Genomic DNA, 18120 nt, shown 5'->3' with positions numbered 1-18120 from the left:
GCAGCCTTTGTCACATTTTTACTACTTGCCATTTGCAATTTTCGTACATTCGAAGTAAAACGTTTTCTTCGCAAAATAGTAAGTTCTGACCTTAAATAAAAAACTTTTCCAAAGGAACACAGCAGCGGTCACTGCTTTGCGCACGAGTAGAATATTTCTTAGAAGCTGTCAAAATAGCTTACAGCTGCAATGTTAAATTATCGAGAGTAGCCAAATTTTCACCTCAGAAATTGTGGAATCATATACTTGATCAAAAACGCAGGTGACGTTAGAAACGTAGAAAAAATTGAGATGAATACTGGTGGCAAAATAGTCAGTATGAGTTTTTTTCCTCCACAAGAAGTTGCGTTCACTCTTTTGAGAAACACTGTGTTCGGCGGTTGCTAGTCGGCATAAAAATTCAGGGGGGCACTTTTTTCACCTAAAGTGTGGTGAGGCGAAACCCTTAAGCCCGGTGTTGCTGGTATTGTCACTGATGTGTGGTTAAGATGTTAAGCTTAGCCGCTGAGAGTGGAACAGGACAGCGTCTTGCAACGCTGACAGGGAGTCCATAGAACGCCATCGCCCGTTCGGCTCTACGCCTTGCTCGTCGGTAAACTGGTTTTTGAGGGAAGGATATGTATCTCTCGCCGTAGAGGAAGGGAGGAAGATGGTAGGGAAAGAAGACACCGTATTCACAAGACGCACCTTTGTTCATTCCAAACCTTCGCGCTGGCATGGCGAGATGGTACCGTGCTCGTCTCGCACTCCGGAGACCCACACAGATTCTGACATTGTATCAGCAAGCCCTCTGTCACCATGGCAGACTGTGAAATCGATTTCTTAGCCTCAGCATTGTACTGACATCCTTTTTTGATAACGTATTTTTTAACTGATTCTTCTACAGCGATGAGTGGCGCCTGATGCTTACAACTCGGCTTATTTCCCTCTGACTTGGGCTCCCGAGGAGGGGCTGCGTGTTTATGTTTTTGTGTTTTTAAAGTGACTTTTATAAATTGCGTGTTTCAGCAATAGACCCCAGTTGCGAGTCAGCTTTGCCTGCGTCGTTTCCTTTCCGTCCCTCGTATTCCTTGTGCGCTGTTGTTACATCATCATGACCTATCTTGTCAAAAGACTCCTTGAGCAGCTTCTTCCAAACAAGCCATTTGCAGCCGCCATCACTTGAGAGGACAAAAGATAAACCGAGTTTCAATTGTACGCCGCAAGAATCAGCTCCTCGCAAATGTTGAATGAGTCGCGGCTGCCACGTGGACGGCCTCTGTTGACGAAACCCGAAACCGGCTTCATTGACGTCACGGTGCGCAAGGCAACAACATGTTTTCGTCGCACCATCAAGAGTGATTTCTCTTCTCTAAGAATGAAGTTTCATGTAAGCGCTAGCGCCATGGTATTTTCTTACTCCCATGCCGAAGACGTTGCACACGTGCGCGCTTGTATTAATGCTAGGGAATCTGGGGTGTATACATTCAATTCAAATTTTGTTCCTTTATTTAGCTGTCTAATAGTTTAAGCATGTAGGATCGTAACAGTAGAGAGTAAAATATTTTCAATAAAAATAAACCACTATATCTTTCGTAGACTTTTTATACTTGACTAAAATGCGGTTTTATGCGCGGCCTTTATTTCTTGCAAAGTTAACTAACAAAAAAAGTGCCGACGATCAGGTTACTTCCTAATGCGAAATTTGAGCGCAGCTCATCAGCTGTTTCAGCTTTTCGATAGATGGAGGCAAAAAATTCGAGCAAGACATGCAGGTACAATAACAGAGAACTTGTTATTTTTCACACATATTCCTTTTTCAAGAAACACTCCACAAACAGTTCTTGATGGTCATGCAGAAAGCTTCGTGGACGGAGAACTAGATTGATATATGCTCGACTTGCTGCACCAACGACTGGTTCTCAAAGACGAGGTCTGCGCAAGTATTTCGCGAGGTTGTCACAGCTGTGGGAGCCGTTACGAGCGAGAGGAACGGGATGTTCTCCCGCATAAGTGGTAAGAAATTCCCGCTTGTCTTTATATCTGCATTGAAGTCCCCACCCCACCCACCCTGCCACCCTGGCAGGTGGCAGCATTTCTGGCACAACATTGTCAATGCCAAAGCATGCAGCGCACATTGGTCACTACCGCCACGTAGATTAAAGCACGATTGAGGTGTCCACTGTTCCAAGAGGGCAGTTATGCGCCCTCCCTCTGGTTCAGGTGTCCACCGAGATGTGTGAGACAGATACTGCGCATTTCCTTTCCTCAGAAACCAATTTACAAATTTTGCCCTCTTCTTTAGAAGTCGCCGCTCTATTCGTTTCGTAGCTTTGGGAGAGAGATACCGCGCATTTCCTTTCCTCAAAAAAATACCAAAGACACTTTGGAAATTCTAAAGTGTGCTTGGTGGAAGCCTTGTGATCAACCCACTGCCGCTTCCAGGAACCGCTTGGCGCGGAATCACTGGGCCGCTTCGGAGCCATGCGTCTCACTCACTCGACTGCAACGAGACGTCTAGCGAAGGAGCGGCAGTGTAGCTGCCACCGCCGACGCGCACGTGCTCGTTCTACAGCTACTTTGTGACGTCATGGTTGCTATGCACAGCTGCGCACCCCACTGGCGCGTCGGGTGCTAAGGAGGGGAGGTGGTTGCGCTTTTACTTTCTTTCCCAGCTCCCTCTCCATTGCTTTCGCAGCTTAAAGGGTGTCCACTGCTGGTTACAATGAACAACGGCGACGGCGATGCCGCGAAACGCAGAAACGGGCGCCTAAGAGTTCCGCTCTAAAAGGGCGTTATGCACGTGGTCGGGCTAATAGCATAATTTAGACAGCTAAATGCCAAGCTAAAACATGGCGACATCAGTAGACTGCAGATTAGGCTCACTAATTTTCCCAGAAGCTAAGAAGGACTTCAAATGCTTCGTTTGGAACAAAAGAGAGAAACATTTTTGATCACGATGCCTTATAACGTAATTATATTGCTCCTTCCCGATGCTGTGGCTCAGTGTCTAAGGCGCTCTATTCCGGGTGCGAGGATTAGCAATCGTATTCTCAACCGGAGAGGTGCAATTCGTCAGGGGGCAAAATGCAGAAACGCTTGTTTGGTGTGATGCCTAAGTGCCCGTTAAAAAAGCGCAAGGACTAGAAATTAAGCAGAAGCCCTCCTATACGGCGTCATTTATAAATAAGGGGCCGTATTCTTAGAGCTGTTCGTTTTCTGTTGTCGATTTCACGTCCAATCGACCCTCTGTCGGTGGTCAGTCAGATATACCCGTGGCTTTCATTCGTCTGGAGTAAGGGACCCTGCAATTGAGGGATTGCCGACCGGACCTTACCGCTGGCTGAAATTGGATGGTGAGGTGCGTCGCTGAGTTCTTCCGATAGCAGGCAACCGCACCTGGCTAATGGCTGCCATTGGCTGCGATAAGCAGGCAATAGTGAGGTGCGGTTGCCAACCACCCAATGACCGGGTCGCCTGCCTCAGACGCTTGGAAGCCGCGCGCTTATCTGAGGGACCACTGTCAGGAGGACGGAATAGACGCGCAATGGACAGCTTATAGAATACAGCGTCAGATGCCGTTGTGGTGCCTGAAAGCGCACCTTCCATACCGTACAGTACCATACCCTACAATACCGTACCATACTACACCGCACCGCACCGCCCCACACCGCACCGCACCGCATCGCACCACACCAGACCATACCAGGCAAACCACACCACACCAGGCCAGCCCATACCATACTATACCATAACAAATCTCGACTTGTTTGCTCACTTTTCCTGGAAAATACTCGACCTTCATAGAATGCACTGCATGGTGTTTCTTTGTTTACAGAAAGAGGTTTGAAGGTTTATTAAAACGAAATACAAATTAGCTATAAGTTTCATAAAAAAGGAAAACTGTCCCAAAGTAAAACTGCCTGGGGGACCTCTCATCAGGTATACATATGTAAAGTGCACAAGTTTGGCAGAGGAGCTGGAACAAAAGGTGCGTACAGAAAGGCCAATGACAACAGATTTTATCCCAAGCAGAGAACGTTACATGCGTTTCAGAACAACAGTAAGTGATCCCGCAGTGTCACTCCTCACCGTTTAAATTTCGCGCTTGGCTGCTGCGCGTGTCTACGGCTCGTATTACATCCACAAGTCCTGTTGACGATGCCATTAGCAGAGTCCTGTATCGTGCAGGTTACTGCCAAAGTAACATAACTGTCGTGTATAAGAGACGCATCATCATCACTGATCACATCACCCTTACTATGCCCACTGCAGGACAAAGGCCTCTCCCATATCTCTCCAATTAACCCCGCCGTGTGGCAGCTGAGGCCACCCTATTCCCGCAAGCTTCTTAATCTCATCCACCCACACAACTTTCTCCCACCCGCTGCTACGTTTCCCTTCCCTTAGAATCCAGTCTGTTAGCATTAATGGCCACCGGTTGTCTAGTGTTCGCATTACATATCCAACCCAAGCCCATTTCTTGCTCCTGATCGCGACTAGGATGTGGCTTACCTGTGTTTGACCCCTGACCCATTATTCCCTCTCCTTACTCTTAACGTTACGCCTATCACTTTCCTTTCAACAGCTCACTGCGCTGTCCTTAACCTAAGTTGAACCCTTTTCGTTAGCCTCCACGCCTCTGGACCCTAGGTGGGTACCGCTAAGATACAGCTGCTATATACTTTTCACTTGAGGGATGTTGGTAAACTTGCATTAATGACTGGGAGAGCCTGCCAAGTGCGCTGCACCCGATTCTTATTCTTCTAGTTATTTCACTCTCGTGATACGGATCTGCGGCCACTACCTGCCCTAAGTACACGTATTTCCTTACCACTTCCAGCACATTGCTACCAATTTTAAGCTGCTGCTCCCTTCTGCGTCTTTTGAATATTACTTTCGTTTTCTGCATATTAAATTTCATACCCATACTACTGCCCTGCCTGTCTCACTCAGTGATCATGTTCAGCAGATCTTCACCCGATTCTTATTCTTCTAGTTATTTCACTCTCGTGATACGGATCAGCGGCCACTACCTGCCCTAAGTACACGTATTCCCTTACCACTTCCAGCACATTGCTACCAATTTTAAGCTGCTGCTCCCTTCTGCGTCTTTTGAATATTACTTTCGTTTTCTGCATATTAAATTTCATACCCATACTACTGCCCTGCCTGTCTCACTCAGTGATCATGTTCAGCAGTTCTCCTGAGTGACATAGCAACGCAATGTCATTAGCGAATTACAAATTACCAAAGTGAGACTCACATATCGTTTGCTAAATCGTGGTCCTTTTCAGCCTTGCTATGCTGTGAAGGATTAAATTTCACAGGTTCCCTGTCTTCCTCGCACCAGGGGTGCCCCGCCAGAGACGGTTTATCTAACTCGAAGACTGAAGCTTGATGTCCGCACCAGGGGTGCCCCGTCAGAGACGGTCTCTCGATGAGTAGAGATGCAGGGATAAAGGGAATACTTATGTACAGTTTATGTACAGCAATTTACAATAGATACAAGTTCAGCACTAGAGACAAATTGAACAGCAAAAAGATACACAACAAAAAAGCGGATCTGGCTAACACTACGGGAGGCCCCTACTCGGCGTAGCCGAAGATGCGTAGCATCTCACCTTAGCGCAGAACCCCGCTTCCGGCTCCGGGGTCCGCTTTTAAAGACCTAAAGGCCCAGCCCACATTTCGTAGCAACCAATCATGTTACACTCCTAACATGATTGGTTTACCGAGAGCATGGCCAGCCCTCCAGCTTTCGTAGGGCAAAACGCCCTTTCCATTGCACAATAAAAGTGAAAAACAAAGACAAATACACTTTCGCGCCAGCACGTGCGCGAATCGGTTCCGCGGGGCGGGGGGACACCCGTACTTGCCGGCGCGTTCGCGAGCTGCCGCGTTCCAAGAAAGGAGACGCTTCGCTTTGAGCGCCCCCAGCCGCGTTCCGATGACCCCGCGTACGCTACCAATCCCTTACAGAAGGCATATTCTTCTTAGCGCTTGGCAAAATGTATTCCAGGAGAGATGGTCGTAGAGCGGAGTGATCGCCTCATATATCCTATGGATTCCTAAATGCACCTTTGGTCAATGAAAAGTTGTGGGGCAGGTTCAAGACAATGGCGCCTAAGTTGAGGGCCGTGAGGCATGTCAGATTTTAACCTTCAATTGTTAAATTGTGCATAAATACTTACACTGTTTATGAAAGTGAGTTTCGACCAGCATGAAAGGGGGGTGGGTGGATGGAGGGGACGCCGTGTTTTAGCTATCTAGAGCTGAATGGGAGCCAGGAATAGGTTTCTGGCTCTTGGTTCAAAGCAGCAGTGCATGAGTACTTCTTTCTTGTGAAGTGTGTCATCTTGCAGAGCGCACAGTGCGAAAGAAGTAATCTTCGACAGGAAATAACTGGAAGCGCAATATCATCGTAAAGCACATCTGCCTTCCATAGGCTGTCATCACACCAACTGGACCTCTTGCCTGTATACTGTAAGACGTGAAATAATGAACAATTCATGACAAGAAACTCATGCTAGTCCGGTCGCGAGCAAACATGTGCTGGAGCCATCAACAAAGACTAAACTAGTAAAAACTCTTGTTTAGTAACTAGCATCGGTAAACATCAATCGGTCTATCTTTGTAGCAGCAACTCGTTGATTTCCACACACCATTGCCAACGCACTAATCAGGAGCCTAATTTAAAACATGAAGATCGGCATCGTTAATACTGGAAGGTCTAAAGGGACATATCTGATGACACCGTTAAAGAAAGGAACATAGTTCTAACAGTGTGACCCAATGCATCGAGCTCTGCGTGATTTTATTTGCCGTGAAAGCGATAAGAAGCGCTGGGGATTGTACTGCAACATGGACCATGTACGGTTTTCTGTGGTAAATCACCATAGCAGCCACACCATTACCGGGAACTCGGGATAATGTCTTCCAGTTCTCTTGGCTGCCACCACGTGGAGCATAGATTTTCACACCGTAAGATAGTGCACTCACATCATCCGTGACATAAGAAGGAAAAACAATGACCGAGTGCCTGCTAGCGAAGCGCTATAGGCCGATAGGCTTAGCGACACTGGCTGGGAGCTGTCCTGAATTCTTGGTAATATGCTGTGTTTTCGTCTACTTGGATAAAAGCAACAGCACATTGCTTACGCCGGCTCGTACACTGCCTACTTTCGTGCCTACTTCTAAAAGCGCCAGCACACAGATGTGTAGCGTTAATGTGAGCGGCAATTGCAAAATTCTTCGTTCGGCGTTTGTTATAAGCGAAATAGTGAGTGGTCAAGATTACCAGAGAAAAAACCCGCTTATTTTCTGCCCATCGGCGAGCTACCGATGCTTTGCGTTATTGGGTGAAGCGAGCCTCAACCGGTCAGTGTCAGGTTGGGAAGGACACTTTTGACTAAGGATTTCAACAAATAACAAATCGTGCAGCCCTGTACACAACTAGAAACTGAGAGACATGGTCTGTTCGTTACCTACGGAATAATTATGGTCAACAAATGTTGTGTCACTGGTTGGCAAAGTTGCTAGATTGTCTGCCCAAACTTGTAATATCGATGTGCTCAGTTGTCCTGCTATAAATTTGTATCACGTGTTCTTGCGCTCATGACTGTGTACGGCTGTAATCTTTTCACGCGTTCTGCACTAAAAATTTTTACGCTTGGTGTATAAGTTTACCTCTCCTATTTTTCTTTCATTTTAGCTATTGATCGAAACATGTTTCTCTGCCCTGCTGCAGCCATCGTATTGGAACATGCAGCAACTCAAGCTGCTTCTGAGCAGCTTTTTCTGCTTGTTTTTCCCGTGACATTGTACCTCATTTTTTGTGGAAATAACTCTAATCAAAACTTCTAACATAAAGCGAAACAGGAATGGTGCAGCGTTCTTTGGCACGTGCTGCTATAACAGGTGTCGGCGCGTTGGCTAAAGATATGGGCTCGAAATTGCATCTCGCTCCCGGAAGCCCTCATATAGCCCGAAAAGCAGACTGTGTGTTTCAGTCAATAGAAGAGTGGCCTCCGCGTGCACCGCTATTGTATCAGACGTAGCCCTGCTCACAATCCTCAGCGCAGTAGCCCAAAATCCCTCACATTCCTAGTTGTTATCGAATGGCCATCCGTCAACATAGCCTACGGTGAAAGCCACGCGCGCTTCACCTTTCAAGTTTTGAATATTTCTAAAGTGCCTATAGCGGCCGTCTTTTCTACTAGAATCCTTTGACAACCCCATGAATTAGGTTCACAGTATAGGTCTTTCCTAGCCATATTACTTTGGAAAGTTATTTCCTTAACAGCAGGACATGAGAGTACTTTCAAAAACAAAATAACGCCATGGCATAAAACGCAAGATATAAATTGCGACAGAAATAACACTGTATGTACACAGGCATATAAAGTTATTTAACGCTTACAGGTTTAGTAACATAACAAGCATCAATCAGAGTGCAGAAAGCTTTTACATCCCACCGCTTGGGTTGGGGGTGCACTAATCGATTGTAATTGTGGCCCGAGCCGAAAGGAGGCATTTATTAAATATTGATGCCTGGCAGTCAGGTGCGCAACACCTATTACATAGACATGAAGAGTTACTCCATTCTCCAACAGTTACATTTGCTGTGTTTAAATCTACTGAATTCTGTCCCGGTGCTCGGATACTTCGTTCTGACAAATGCTGGGCTGACACGTTCATGATAGAGCCAGTACCTTCTAATATTTTTCTTGAGGCACCATATTTCCCAATGCAAGTTTGCTTGTTTACATTCGCACTTCGAACATTTTTAATTTACTGCGTGACTCTACCTTGCTAATGTGTAATGTGTGCATGCGCACGTTCTTTTACTAGATTTCGCTTCCATTCATGACTTTTTATGTTATGTTTGGGACATATATAATCATATATACACACACGCACACCAGGTGTTTCAGGGAAGCAAGCTACTAATTTTTAAAAAGTAACATTTTTAAGGCAAAAACAAGGCTTTCGCGCCACGGGAATTCCAGTGTTGACGGACGTCAGAAAAGAGGCGCATCTTGTTCAGCCCTAAGCCGGTAATGGAAGTTCAAATATTTAACTTTTAACTATTGCAGATAGTCACCTGGTTGCAAGTAGAGATGTGTAGCTCACGATCAGTCTTCAGAACATCGGAAACGCGATTACCCACTGCGCTGTGGCTACAGAAATGTCCATTTTTTTAGCAGTTCGAAAGTTGCGCGCCGGCTGTCTGTGCAGAGCGGCGTCCATCAAATCGCATCACTCCGAAGCGCACGCGGCACATGACTTCTTTGTCCCTGTATAGGTTTTCGTCACTTGATCGCACCCCCACTGCTCTCTGCGCATGCGCAGCATTCCTATAGCGACGGATATAGACGGGTGATCTTATCCCCGCGGCGCCGCGGCCCAAAAGTGGTTCACAGTGGTAGAGCGCGCTTAAAGTCCAAGTCACATACTTGAGCATTCACGCTAAAGTTGCCAGCACTACGTTTCGCCATGGCGGGATTCGTGTCAACAGCATCTGGAGAATAATCATTTCAAGACGTTTCTTGGATTTGACGAAGCAAGGAAATATGTAGACAGGATATTCACCATTTCTCTAGGCCTATGTGAACCTTCAATGTGACCTGGCCTCCGTCAACTTTCCGAACGGAGCACGCGTACAGCCTAAAAGGCTTATGCATGCGAATTATAACGGCTGCATGTCTCTTGACATTGTGCTTGCGTCGTGGAGACAGACTCTAAAATCGATATGACGCTAAAATAAGAATACGGTGTGCACCGTGAACGGCTTACAAAGTATCAATTGTCTGTCAAGCCAGGACACTCCCGATGAAAGCAAATGCCAACACGGAGCGCTTGGCTGGGGGCACAATGGGCGCATACACGAACCGCTAGTCGTAGATTACGAGACTGCGCACCTCTCAGAGCGCGGATGCACTATTCTTACGCTGTGGGTGCCCGGCCACTGCGGCATCGGAGGCAATGAGGAGGTCGACGACATTGCTAACGCCGCACACCAGCTTCCTCCAAGCGACGTTCTGCTCGCCCTGGTGGGCGTCCGCACGGTGATCGAAGATCACCTCTGTCAACAACACTCGAATTCACGTGTCTCCATCGTCGACGCGCGTGATGATCCTTCGAATGCGCGTCGGCTTCGAGTGGCCGAGGGAATAAAGGGTGTTGTACGCACTTACTCTCAGCGACGCGTGCAGCGATTGCGGGGCAGCGGAGTGCCGCTTTCGCACAGCCGCGCCCGGAGATTCTCGCCGCGTACAGAGCGATGGGGATCATCCCGGTGTCTCAAGGCGCTCATATGGCTGCGCGGCAGTGCACGCACCCGTTGCAACACAATGGCGAGCCTCTGGGCGTTCATCGGGCAGGCGGGCTTGTCGTCTCGCTTGCTCATCGACAGGTAGTGCGCGCGTGACGTGAACGCTCAGTGTGCTATTTCGGACGATATGCGGTCAAGCGCCCCGCCCCTGACGCCTGTGCATTGGACAGCGCGCGCGATTTATTAGCGACGAGCGCGCGCTACGAGCTCGTGGCTTTGTATATACAGCGTATTTCCATGTTGTGCAAATATGTACTGTAAATTCGATCGTACGCGGTTATACGCGCGAGCCGCGAAAACTTGGATACATTTTGTACGTTGTGAACGCTGTGTAGCTCTCACCTATCCAGTTGTGCAATAGCTGCGCAGTGTACTTATCTCTATCCTTTCCCTGTCGCTTTCACTTGCGTCGGCCGCAGCTCTGTTGCTCAATATACCTATATAGCAACTGCCGCTACGGGCAACATCCTTTATTTCTCTTTGAATGAACCACTACCACTAGAGCGCGGTGCTAGAGGGGGCCGGCAGAGTGCTTGTCGTATTCTTTAGTGATAACAATAAAAAGAAAGCTTCTTTCCATCATTTTGCGATGTTATGCACCATGTTTCTTCGTTGTGTCGCCACTCCCCCGCAGCTGATTCTGGCTGTCCTCTGAGCTTTCTTTCCCCTATTTCCTTTCTGACGCCAGCTCCCCGTAGAGCTGCGTAACCACATTCCTAACCCTTTCTTGTTTATTCTTGTCACCAATATGCTGTAACGAGCATGATGGTCGAACACCCTATCGCCTTCCTTTGTAGGCCTGCGGAGTTGATTGTACTTCCTTCCCTGGTAATCTTTGGACACCATGGTCATCTTTTGGAGGCTGCTCAAAATCCCCCCCCCCCCCCCCAAGTTTTAAGGTCACTAACTCTCTTCTTTTACGGCTTCCCTTCCTTAAAACGCTCGCCCCGAACAACGGCCTCTATTTCAAAAGCTCACATGGGAGTGTTGGGTGCCTCTGTTGAACTTGTCTTCGTTAATTTTTCCTATTTCTCCCCCTTTCTTTTTGGCACTGATTGTTTACTTCAGTCCGGTACCCCACGAACGCTTAAAAACTGCCTCCTCCGAATGCTCTACTGCACTTGAAAATGGCTGGTCTTCAAGCCGGAACTTTCAGTATTAAACGCTGTTATGTTTGTCATACTCTGGTGATTTGTCTTCATCACCATCAACACACTGACTACGCACACTGCAACACAAAGACCTCTCTCATATCTCTCCCATTGACCCTGACCTGTAGTGAGCAAACTGCACTGTGGCAGGTGGCCGTTAAATTAATTACATGATTACTCAAGAAGAGCGACCTGGGGCGCACAAGGCACATTGTTGGGAGCACCTCCCATCGCAGGGCACCGGCGCATCGCACAATATCTGCACCACAGGCCCACGAGGGTTATCAGGACTCCCAGTGATCTATGAATGTAAAGTAGAGAATGACCTTCTACGTATATGCGAATTAATTCATTACGCTATTGCGTCATACCCTTAAGGCACAGCTTAAGTGTCCCGTCCAATTTTTTGCATCTACTTGTCCTTTTAGACTCACAACATGCATGCTGAGTACCAAATAGCCCAAATTTCTGTTTCAAATAAAAGATAATTTCACGAGAAATTAGCAAAACGTCTCCTCAAGCAAAATTTCAGCAAGTTACTGTGCCTACTAACGCGGTTACTTTAAAGCTAGGACATAGGCAAATCGTTTTGTAAAAAAGATGAAATGCCCAACTTTTTTGGTGGTAAAACGCATTCGCGCCTTCGCAGAGCTAGGTTCTTGCCCGCGTTAGCCCATGTGTGGAAATAAACCAGAGGAAAAAAAGGTTTCTGGGGAAACATTAGAGTTAGTTGGGTGCATCGTTATCAGAGATTCAAGGTAAAATGAACAATGGCTTTTCCCAGAGAAAGCTTCTTTTCTTTTCACCTTGTCTCCTTTCATCCTTTATAGGATCACGGTGCGAATGTATCCCATGGGCTTTTTGCGACCATGTATGTGAGCTTCCACTGGTGAAGTTTCCGATTCGCTGCCGCATTGAAGTCGGCGATTCGCCGCATCGAAGCTCCGTAACTGCCACGGCGGTGGTCGCTACAGTCCGGGCAAGAGGCGATCGCGGCAATTGCGTCGGACATTTCTGTTGCCCAGGTGCAGTGCAGATTATAAGCACGCTTACACAGTTTTCTTGCGGTTTGAAGAAACTGTTGCAATGCCAAAATAACTAGCATGCACCGAACATATTTTACGGATACAAAGAGGTCAAGGAAGAACATAAACAACGTCTGGTCGTAAAGGAAGTGAGTCGGCGAGTTCGTGTTCCATTCTGACAGTGAAAGCGCTCAAAAAGACAAGGACGACAGAAAAGGAGAGACATACAAACCGCTTTGTATGTCTCTCCTTTTCTGTCGTCCTTGTCTTTTTGAGCGCTTTCACTGTCAGTCTGGTCATAGACAAACTATCGAAAGTTTCAGTACTTTCTACATGAGAAATAGTGGGCTAAGGTTAAGGAGAAAACCTCGCCCGCACAACTAATCACCGTGAAAGTGGGCTGCATAATGACATGGCTCTTTGTGTTGTGTAGCGAGTCATTTAAGCAATCACGGCCGCTAAAAAAGAGAAATCCGCCAATGATGCAAATACATATTTAGGCAAGCGCCCGTGTTTTTTCTGAAGACTGTGAAATGCGATCACTCCCTTCAAATGTCCTCGTTTGTTCACGCTTGCTTTTTTTTTCGGTTAGTTGCTTCGCTCGTGTTCCTACCGGTAGTGAGAAACTATTTAAGGATATTTATTTACTGCAATATTTGAGGAAAGTGGTATTTTATGAAGGTGTTCATACCCAGCGCACTTCAGTAGAGTAACACTACTTCCTTTTTAGTGCATAAGCACTAATCCGATGGGTACTAACCACGAGCAAATTCACCGTTGTCTCTTCGCAGCTGGCCTAGGGCGAGTGCTCTGTCCGGCGGCACTGCCCGCTCATCATCGTCTTCTACGTAGCACAAATCCGTGCTTTCGCTCTGATTCGAATGTAGTAAACATTCTCTGTACTTGTCTTACGTTTTTGTGTAGCGATCTTCAATAAATAGGGCAGCCGAGGCGCGGCACACACACTGCGAACGCTTACCCGGCTCAACTATCCATGTATCATTTTGGCTTTATGTGCTCTACGTCTAGCGCCGGCATAACTGACGAGAGTGATAAACGTTTAAAATATCAAAGAAAAGTTCGTTGGGTAGAATAAAATTGGCTGTGGCTTAGCTAAGGTTAAGCCTGCATATCTCGAAGCGAAAAGCTCTCGCTGCTTTTCAGCCAACCCCCAAGCTACCACTTCTGGATCGGTGTTTCTGCGCCTCCCGACTGCTGCTCCTTGTTCTCCTTCCATGGCGAGTGTCTACGCCTATTTTATGGGCAAGCGCGCCTTATCTACCCCTCCTTTCAAATGCGCACTACGCGCGGCTGCGGCGAAAGGTCAAACGGTGGCGAGTAGGCGAAGCGGCGACGCAGATCAGAGCGGACATGCGCAGTAGCGCTCGGTGGCGGCGAAAGGTCAGGCGATGGAGTCAGCGCGCGGCGGTGATGAAGGCTGCGGCAGCAGCGGCCACCTGCGCTTCGCGTGACGTCACTTGGTTTCGCGCATGCGCAGCAGTGGCAAATCTGTAGTGTGGCTCACGAGAAGCACGGTGTTGATGAACCTAGTGAAGCTTTTCGCTTCAAAAAAGCGGGTTACAATCAAATGACCTGAGAAATCAAAAGCACTATGGTTCTACGATGATTTACACTCCTCGCTGCGCACTGTTACTGCTGTTGCTTACTTTATCGGCATATTTTGTGATAGTAGCTCAGAATTTCATAGTGAGGAGTACAAACTGTGGGCCTCATACACACGTCTTTTAGTGCGGAAGCACTACTTAACACGATCGCAACCAATAATCTGTTGTGAAGCCTCTGAGTAACTCGGGTAAGCTCGGGTTAGTTGGGAGGATCGTCACACGTGCTGTAGCTAATGGGAGGGTGACCTCTAGGGTGACCTTGGTCAAACCTAGCCCACATGTATTTTGTATGTTTTGTATTTATACACAGTGTATATTGCCACCCTACCATTATCCTTTCTTTCTTGCTATCGCTCCCCCCTTTTCTTTCCCTCTCTATGTCCTCTTATTGTCCTTTTTCTGACTCTAGCCGCAGCTGAGGTGCATCAGGTTTCGCTGGTAGATGCCGGAGCAACATCTTTTGCGTCCATTGTTATATTATAAGTAAAGAGCCACTACTAATAATAGTAAAGAAAGCCCATGCAGAAATAAAATAAATATCCCCACAACTGTGTTCCCAACCCATGGTGGCTCGAACAGATCAGCTTCGCTGGCCACGGCACGAGAGCACTATGCTATCTCCGCAGCCTATCATGACTCGTGTTAAACTGCGAAACACACTCGCGCTGCGCTCTACACGTCGGCGCATGTGGTGTCTCTTTCTTGTTAGTGTCCTTGTTACGCCAGCGTTCATATCATTACATCGTCGTCTTCATTGACTTCTATTTGCGGCGCGAACAGATCCGATCAACTTAACGTCGATCAGAGCTTAACGTGAGTCTAATATCTCCGCCACACGAGCCGAGGACCCAGCAATGAGCTAACCAGGCTAAACACATGCTTTTCCACGTCTACTCTTTTTAACTGTGTTTAAACCCCACCACTTTTTTTTTTCGCTGGGTCCAATTTATATAGCCGGGTGTACAAGAACAATATGTCGAACAGGGTACCGTGGTAAGCACTTGACCAGCTTTTAAGTCACCCACTACTTGCTTCATTTGCATAACCTGGCGTCAGAAGCAGCATTCATATGCTATTTCAAGGTGAAATTATTTTTTTTTGGCAAGGTTTCGGACAGGTATGGCGCCAAAATATTTGAAAGTTGATGGAGGGGAAACGATAGAAAGGGAAGGGATGGGGAAGATAAGTTTAACTTCGAGTAATTTACACGGCAAAGTTTTGGCTTGGCGAAAATCACACTGCGCCTTCCTTAGCGGCGTCATTGGTGTTCGAACGGTTCTACCATGGGGAATGCCCGACGTGACAGGATGAAACTTCTGCCATGGCCTCACAGCTGGAACCATATAACCATACCGGGTTCGAACCTCCGATATTCAGAGATGCAGCCGGAGGCGTAAATTCTGCTCCATTCTATTTTTCGCAGTGTGATTTTGAAGTCGTACAGAACAATTAAAGTACCCGCAATGGTGGCCTAGTGGTTGAGCATTCGTCTCGCATGCGTGTACAGTGTACTTGAAGTTGCTCTGAACCTCCGTTTTAAAAGTCCACCTTTGTGTAGAAACGTGATGGGCGTGAGTCATTGTCATTGCATTTACGGCCCCACAAGGAACGCACCTTATGTATTACATTTTTTTGCGAAATCCTGACAGTTTGCTAGACGAGCGCGGTAGCGCGTGCCAACATGTTTGGACTTTACAATGTGCTTCCGCCAAATTAAGTCGCGGCAGCAAATCTAGAAGTTTAGCATATTTCGAAGCGTAAACACTACATACGCTTCGCAACGACTTGATAAGGTGTGCGATCACTCTCCGAAAAAAAAAAGGTAAATTTTCTGAGTACGAAATGTGGAAGGGGCAAAAAATGCACACAGTATTGCCGCCCTACGCGTTTGTCACCCACCAAGCACATAAAATTGTTCAAAAGAAATTTTAAAGCAATATCAACAGAGGTCTCATTCTCGAGAAAAGACCACACGGTGTCCGGGCGTGCAAGGAACAAGTCCTTTGGTCGAGAAAGTCGCGACCTGGTAGTGACGTCATTGGAGCAATTTCTCTGAAAAGATACAACGGTCGAGCAGGGAATCGAACTGCTGTGTTTTCGATTGCGAGCTGGGTGCGCTCCCTCTGTACCACCGAGGAGCCTTCGTTCTATTCCATAATTTGAAAGTTGTGCGACCTCCTCACACTGTAGAGCAGGCAGCATTACATTACAGGAGCACTTTCGTAATTAGTGTAACCTGTTAGCGTCACTAATTAAGTTCATGTTATGCACAGGCAACAGAAAGTGACATGTGTGGCGTGTCAGTGCTTTCGCATTGCTATCTTAAGGGTACCTTAACCGTCGTCCATGATTTTAATATTTTAGCACTTGGTTTTTCTTGCTAGTAAAAGCCATTGCCGAGAGACATGAGACAGAAAGAGACATTGCTTGGTGCGGCCCTTATCTTCAAACAAAGTGAACACTCTGGGAGACAAATTTTGTGTCAGGGTGCATACGTTCAGAAAAACCGAACGCTAACGTCTGCCGACTTTAAACGTGCGTGCGTTTAGCTGACAAAAATAAGCATGATCCGAAGCTGCACTGCAAATTTTTGTTGATTTAGTATTATTAATTTTCAAAGAACATGCCTATAGCAGCCGTAAGGAAGTATTCAGGTGAGCAATTAGTTTTTTAGGTGTGCTCAATAAAAATTCTGTTTTATGTTACTTCTTGCTGAAGACAAGAAGTAACATAGAACAGCAACCATAAAGTACAAACTGGACAATAGTGCCAGTATTGGCATCCTAACACCATTTTTACGTAAATAGTTTGCATCCGTTACATTTCCATGGAAATTGCAGCCAAAAAATTATGCGAAAAAAAACTATTACTGCTGGACAGTATTGAAGCAATAAATAATCAGGCATGCAGTTATGTAGGGTTAAAAGAAAAGTTTATTTGGAATTTGAGATTCCAAGGGCAGGAAGGAGTCTATTGAAAGCAGACCCATTATGGCCGCTAAATGTTAGCCGTTGACCCCGGTAAATTAAAATGGGCTTTGCAAATAGAGCAGGTAGCGAATAAATTCGTTACAAACTAATCGTCTAGCTCAGTACACAACAGCACAGTGAAGCACTTTCAGTGAATACAGTCAACGTATGGCATAAACGAAGCAAATAGCCATGAACCCTGTTATCGTCGTACGATGGGAATGTAATAGTATGCTGCAATACTCACCAGACACGATGGCTTGATGGATCACCATCTTCCGGAGCAGTCCGATCACCGACATAAACTCCATGCTTCTGAGTATGTTGGGACCGGAGAGTGCCTACGTGACAGCTGTTCTCAGCATGAAAGAAATGGCTCCACTCTATTCATCTACGGACAATACCATGGCCACTTTGTTTGGCCGGTTCTGTCAGCGGGTAAGTGGTTCCCAGGCAGCAGCTGATGCCTCCTGGAACAGGCAAAATAAATGAGGTCGGTCCGTGGAATTCAGCGTCGTTATCTAGAACTCCACCACAGACACATCAAATAAAGTGTTTGAATGAACCTTGACATTTTTCTTTCTCGATAGAGGACTTTGGTGGCTGTACTGCCGATATAGAAATTTTAAGCGCATTAATATATGCCTCTTCTACACCCTAGTTCAGTAATGACTGCATGACTGTCAAATGTTTCCGCGTAATATATGAAGAGTATATGTAAGGGTTGGTTCTTACTGAAAAAAGTTTTATGAGGCAATAAACTCATTCAGTTTATCATACAAATGTTGTAGAGTTCTCATACAAATCACATAAAATTATCATTCAAATGTCATTCATTTCTGTGAAATCATACAGTCATCATTGAGATATCATAGAATATCATGCGAATTGCATAGATTGTATGATATTCTATGATATCTCTATGATGACTGTATGATTTCACAGAAATGAATGACATTTGAATGATAATTTTATGTGATTTGCAGGATAAGTCTATGACATTTGTATGATAAACTGTATGAGTTTATTGCCTCA

The sequence above is a fragment of the Amblyomma mixtum genome, chromosome 3 (assembly GCF_055824585.1).
Source record: "Amblyomma mixtum isolate Tamu chromosome 3, ASM5582458v1, whole genome shotgun sequence".
NCBI classification, from domain to species: Eukaryota; Metazoa; Arthropoda; class Arachnida; order Ixodida; family Ixodidae; genus Amblyomma; species Amblyomma mixtum.
This window is presented reverse-complemented; position numbering follows the sequence as displayed.